A 7,447-nucleotide genomic window follows, 5' to 3' on the forward strand; every position below is an offset into this window, starting at 1 on the left:
ATGCTTTACATCTCATTCTACATCTTTTGGATAAGCATCCTGTGCCTTGCCATGCACTATCTTGCCGCACGGACTCATTCTGACATGATGGACACTTTGTGTGCGCTAACCATTGTATTTCCGAGTGTTGTTTGTGTTTGCTCCTTTTGCATGTATACCACTCCGGAGACACCTTGGAGTACTTGGATTGTGCAATGCCCTCATCTACGTCCAACTGCAAGTCCGTCCACGACAACCGTTTCCATGGTGATGAGGATCACGATCCGAGGTCGGATCTTTCCCAAGGGGGGGGGGGGGAGATGATGCGGAGCATCCCACGTTCATCCCCATGTACACTCCGACTACTCTCCAAGCCCCAAGGATACATAAGATGAGACCTCGACTATGTGCCATTGGACACAAGGTACACCCGAGGAGACCATGGAGAGCCGAAGGACCAAGGCCAAGTGTGCGCAGAACCGAAGGAAGGAGAAGGAAGAAGAGGCAGCTTCTACAGCGGCCGGACATCCGGCCCCAGCCCGGACATCTGGTGATGAGGACATCGATACCATTGTTACACCCACAACCCCTACTGCTACATATACTGGACCAATTGCTAGAGCTCGCGCACGCCAATTAAATTATCAGGTACTTTCATTTCTTGGTAATGATTCTAATGTTCATGAGAATATGATGCTGCCTAAATTGGATACATTTGTTTTGCTTACAAATGAAGGGCCTAGCTTGGAGAAGGATAAACATTGGAGCACGAACAAGCATGGAGATGATGGCATGCGCAAGGGGAACAAGAACGGAGTTACAAGTGATGATTTCAGGACTTTGAAGCCACCATAATTGGTGCATGAAGCCTTGGACGAAATATACAAGATGCCACTTCATGAATTTCGTCCCGAGGCAATTCTAGGTGCTGCGTCACCTTATTATTGGGCCAGGCCCATGTAATTTCGAAATACATAAGTATAGGCTATTCTTAGAGTCCGTATTTGTGGGGAAACAAGAGATAGGATTGATTTCGGACCCCTCCACCAAGGGCCACGAAACTCCCCCCTCTTCCTCCATATATACAGCCCTTAGGGCACCGTTTAGACTTTGGATTTTGTTTAGATTAAAAGTTCGCCATAGCTGCAACTTCGCGTACTTCGTTTGTGTTCAACGACCAGACAAAGGCGTCACAGAACCCCACCTTGATCAATAAAGCTTTCATCTTATATTCGCAATATCTAGATTGCAATCTCAGTTTCTTGCTTGTTCTTTGTTTGCTTGCAGAAAACAGACCCTCGTGGTCAGGTTGATCGTGCTCCGGCGTGGTCAATAACCTCTCGGAGTTGGTTTAGCGATTGCTAAGGCGCGACGTCCTCGCACGTTCGTAGTCGGATCTTCAAAGTCGACTTCCACCAAAGCGAAATCCATCATCTCATCGAAAGACGGGACACCTTTGCCTCTATCAAGTGGTATTAGATTTTCAGGTTGCTCGGTGATATTTTACAGTTTTTCATAGTTTAGATCGAGTCTGTTTCTTCATACCTATAGTCCATGAAAAAGCCAAAAAAATTATTAGGGTTAGTTCATCCTATCCGAACCAATCTGAGCCTTTGCATAATCTTTTCTGTATTTGCGTTGCTGAATTTGCGGTTGCTTCATCGTGTCAAGTTGCTGGTCTTAGCGTCTAGTCTTTAGAGTTTCGAGTTCTGTTCACGGGTATTCACGCCGCCGCTGCACCATCATCATCGCCCTGCCATATACCACCACCGCTTATCCACTACTAATCCAAGTCCATATACCACCACCAATCCGAGTCCATATACCACCACCAATCTGAGTCCATATACCACCACCAATCTGAGTTCATATACCACCACCAATCTGAGTCCACATATACTACCGTCTTATACCATCACCAGTGCGAATTCCACCAGATTCATCTTCGCCACCGATTCTAGTCCGAGTCCAGTATTTGTTCTTTATCTTTGAGTTCCAGAGCACGTGATACTACGAATCGTCAACAAGTCAGATTCCCCAACTTCCGTGCTACCCATACAAGAAAAATAGTTCTAGTTTCAAAAAAAATAAAGTCTAGAAAATTCTGGCTAGGCAGTTTTTAGGCCATCTATATTCGAAATAAAATTGTTGCGAAGAAAAAAAAGAGGAAAAAGATGTGCAAAAAAAGTGAAAAAAAGAGAAAAAAAATTCAGTGTGTGCTCCTCCCTTGATTACGTGCCGCGCCATGATTTTGTTAGTGTTCTAGGCTCGCGTCTCTAGCACGGTCTAGCCTAGGACCAGCACAGTACCGTCGTTGAGCGTTTATTCAACTTTGCATCTCTGAATTGATTATTGCTGACCCTTTTTGCTACCATATTATAAGCCTTCCCAGCTCCACATACATCTCCGTCGTGCGTTTGACTCTCCCTGGTAATCGCTCTATCCAAGCTTTGAGAGTTTTGACTACAACGGTTGCCGACCACCACCTGCTGCTGGGTAAGAACTGGTAAGAATTTGAGATTCGCTTGACGGATTTGTGACGCCCCACCACCACCATATTCTAGTAGTCTGTAGGATCATATTCTTGTCTGTTTCTATTGCTGCTAACTATGGCAGGAACACAAGCCGACGAGATTGACTGGGAGAACATGACGAACAGGGAGCTGCATGATAAGTTTCATCAAATGTTGGGTCAACAGGTGGAAGACGTGATGACCAGCTTTGGAAAGGCAATGGAGAAGATGGATGACATTGAGAAGTCAATTGACACCAAGTTGGACGCTAAGTTTGATGAATTACTCAAACGTCTCCCACAACCAGCTCTACGCCGCGATACAGTAGGGCGAGCACAACATGTTCCTATTGAGCCAAGACAAAATTCTGGTGCCGCTGCTACTGCTGTTGGTGCTTCTGTAGCTCCTGTTGTTACTGCATAGGTGGAGGACTATTACGAGGATGAGGTTGATCAAAATCAGAACTACGTGTAGCCACCAGCACCACCACCAGCAGGTCGACCTCAGGTATATATTCGCAATGGTAGGCCTGCACCACCACCTCAGGTACGAGATAATGACCATATTCCTAAACTGAAATTGAATATTCCACCATCTGAGGGTAGATATGTTCCTGATATATATCTTACTTGGGAGTTAGAAACTGAACAACGTTTTACATGTTTACAATATCCCGAGGAGAGACGGGTTGCTGCTGCTGTTTGTGCTTTCACTAGTTTTGCATGTGTATGGTGGTCTGACCATTGTAGATTATATCCTATTCCAACTACTTGGGCTGCTTTGAAATCTGCTATGCGTATTCGTTGGGTTCCACCATATTATCAATGTGAATTGCTTCGAAAATTGCAGCGTTTAAGACAAGGGGAAAATTCAGTAGAAGAATATTATCAGGAATTACAAACTGCCATGATTAGATGTGGTATTGTTGAGGAGAATGAAGCTATGCTTGCACGTTTTATGGGTGGATTAAATAGAGAGATTCATACCATTCTAGAGTATAAGGAGTATACTAATATCACTCGGTTATTCCATCTTGCTTGTAAAGCTGAACGTGAAGTGCAGGATCGACAGGCATTGGAGTGAACTAACTTTTCTTGAGGTTGACCTTCATCATGGGCACCGCGTGCATCTTCTACTTCCATTGCACCAGCACCTCCATCAGGCGCCACCTACAGCCGTGATACAAGAAAGCAGGCACAACCACCACTATCTGCCAAGAGCGCACCTGCCGGGCCTGCACAGATGTCACGCCCAATATGCGACCCTATCCAAAAGAACTCGAAGGTCCCACCAAGGATAGACCCGCATATTGAAACGCTTTTGCAAGGTGGATATCATTACATCAACATTACATAATAGATGGGGATACATACAAGAGGCATACAATGCCACACGAATACAACATCACAATACATAAGAGCATCATCCGGCTACGGATGAACCACAAACAGAAACTCAAACGACATCCACCCTGCTAGCCCAGGCTGCCGACCTGGAACCTATCCCCTGACCGAAGAAGCAGAAGAAGAACTCAACGCAAGCAAGCATCGCTCTCGCGTCATGATCATCGCATAACATGTACCTACAACTGTTGTTGTAGTAATCTGTGAGCCATGAGGACTCAGCAATCCCATTACCATGGGTAACAAGACTAGCAAAGTTTAAAGGGAAAGGAAGGTGTAAAGTGGTGAGGCTGCAGCAGCGACTAAGCATGATATGGTGGCTAACATATGCAAATAAGAGCGAGAAGAGAGCAAGCGGAACGGTCGTGAAGCTAGCAATGATCAAGAAGTGATCCTGAGCTCCTACTTACGTCAAACATAACACAGAAACCGTGTTCACTTCCCGGACTCCGCCGAAAAGAGGCCATCACGGCTACACACGCGGTTGATGCGTTTTAATTCGGATCTGGTGTCAAGTTATCTACAACTGGACATTAACAAATTCCCATCTGCCTATAACCGCAGGCACGGCTTTCGAAATATTATACCATGCAGGGGAGTCCCAACTTAGCCCATGATAAGCTCTCGCGATCAACGAAGGATATACCTTCTCCCAGGAAGACCCGATCAGACTCGGAATCCCGGTTTACAAGACATTTCGACAATGGTAAAACAAGACCAGCAAGACCGCCCGATGCACCGACAATCCCGATAGGAGCTGCACATATCTCGTTCTTAGGGCAACACCGGATGAACACTACGTACAACTAAAACCAACCCTCAAGTTTCCCCGAGGTGGCGCTGCAAGTGGCTCTAGTTCGGACCAACACTTAGACAAGCACTGGCCCGGGGGGGCTATAATAAAGATGACCCTCGAGAGAGCGACTCCCAAGGGAAAAGTAGGTGGTGGTGAGGCAAATGGTAAAACCAATGTTGGGCCTTGCTGGAGGAGTTTTATTCAAAGCGAACTGTCAAGGGTGTCCCATAAATCACCCGACCGCGTAAGGAACGCAAAATCCGGGAACATAACACCGGTATGACGGAAACTAGGGCGTAAAGAGTGGAACAAAACACCAGGCATAAGGCCGAGTCTTCCACCCTTTACCAAGTATATAGATGCATTAATAATATAAGAGATATTGTGATATCCCAACCAAAATCCTGTCCACCATGGAGAAATCTTCAACTTCACCTGCAACTAGCAACGCTATAAGAGGGGCTGAGCAAAGCGGTAACATAGCCAAACAACGGTTTGCATAGGAAAGATGTCAAAGGTTAGAGGTTCATGGCAATTTGGGATGGCTTGATAAACAGGTAATAGGTAGCGCAACATAGCGATAGAACGAAGCAACTAGCATAGCAATGATAGTAGTGAGATCCAGGGTAGTGGTCATCTTGCCTGAAATCCCGCTAGGAAGAAGAACGAGTCCATGAAGAAGACGAACGGATGAAGCCGAACCAAGCGTAGACGAACGAATCCTCACGATCGCAACGAAACAGGAACTATCGAGAAGAAACACACAACATAGTAAACACACCACACATGAACATGACATGATGCACAACAAGCGTGATGCATGACAAATCTAGATAAGGCTACTCATGGCAAGAGATGATGCAAACAAGAGCAACACATCAAGGCAAGTTTAAATGAGGCCGCGAACAACATATAACAATTCCGGTAAGTCCTCATATGCAAATTTCGAAGTTGGTCCAGATCTGAATAAACCTTATGTTCAAGTTGTTAAACATCAAGTTAAGATACACCAAGATGATCTACACGGGATTCTAGTCAAGTTACATATAAAGTTCATTTAATTCGGAGCTACGGCCTAGAAGATATGAGCAAAACAAGTTAAACATGGCATTGCTGCGAAATGCACCCAAACATCAAGAAAACACCTCAAAACAAGGATGCAACATGATAATATGAAGCTACATGCAAAATCAAGCAAGTTTCATATAGATCACACTGAAAACGGAGCAACGGTCCAACACACACTCTATACAAGACATAACAACAATCTGTCCAAAACAGCAACTAGGCATATTGCAAGCATCAAAACAACATGCTGCAGCATCTCAACATGAAAGCAAAAGGCATGGGCATGAAGTACAGGTAAATCATAACAAAACATGAACACTGAACTATCTCCAGAAGTCACTAGAACATGCTCAAACACACATGGAAAGATTGCAAATAATAACAGTTCAGACTTTGCAGAAAATAACATCAGGTTGCAATGTTTAGAGCTATCAAACAACATGTTACAGGAACTTACAATGGCAAACAAAGGCATGGCATGAATCTACTAATTGCATAGATCAATTGTCCTTTACTGACCATGAGCCAAAAATGATCAGAAAATATGATGGGACCCACGTAAACATAGCAAGTTATAATACAGATTCAAACATGGCAGGAACAGAATCATGAAGGCATGTATATGAGCTTGTACCACTCACCATAGAGCAAAACATGGCATGTCAAGGCAACCAACAGTAAGAAGGCATGTTTGAGAAGCTAGGCATGGCAAGAGCAAGGTCATAGGGTGCATGGATCACTAGCAAAACACATGGCAACAACTGAACATAATGTTAACAAGCTGACAGCAACATTATGAAGCAACTTTGGAGCAAGATATGTACAAGCTACAACAAGCTATAAATACAACCAGGGGCATGAATGGATATACAACAACCATATGTCCAAAACATCCTTACTGAAGTATCTCAAAATATGCATGGATCTCTCTGTAGCATCAAGTTTACATGGCATCAAAATAACAGCAGAACAGGGACTAAAATCAGCAACATCACGATGCCTAGTTTGCATGCTTGTGCTAGTCACCACATTGATCACAAAAATACATAGTAAGCACCTCTGTAAAGAAGACATGGCATAGTTCAAAACACATGTAGACATCAACCTTATAGGATGCACACATCAATCATGGCAAAAATGACAAAAAAGCTCGTTATTACAGATTCAGCAGATTAACATCATGAAGCACTCTTGCAATAATGATTCAGGCATCAAGTTGAGCCCAAATGAATATGATGCAATGGAATGAAATGATGTACTCCTCAAGGCGAACAATTTGATATATTACACGCACGAAACGGAGCTACGGATGCGGAGATACGACAGGTCAAACATGGCATGAAAATTACTAGAATCTGGGGACTTAGGCAAATTTTTACCTCCGCGAAAGTCAACGCAGGACGGGTTCGACCCGGGACGGAGGGATCCGGGCGTGGGGACGGTGTTTGGATGGGCGAGGTGGTGGATCTGATCCCGATCCACGGACCTCGCCGGAGAAGCTCATCGGAGACGGGGCCGGAGGCGGCCGGAGATGCTCGGGGTCGGAGGAGACCGGGGATGCACGGGAAGGGGCTGGCCCGGCCGGATCCGGCCGGATCCGGCGCGGTGGCGGCGGAGGACGGAGGAGGACGGCGGCGCCTGCGGGCGGAGGGCGGCAGCGGCCGGCCGGCTAGGGCGCGAGGCCGGGG

Source organism: Triticum dicoccoides, chromosome 3B (genome assembly GCF_002162155.2).
Source record: "Triticum dicoccoides isolate Atlit2015 ecotype Zavitan chromosome 3B, WEW_v2.0, whole genome shotgun sequence".
NCBI lineage: Eukaryota > Viridiplantae > Streptophyta > Magnoliopsida > Poales > Poaceae > Triticum > Triticum dicoccoides.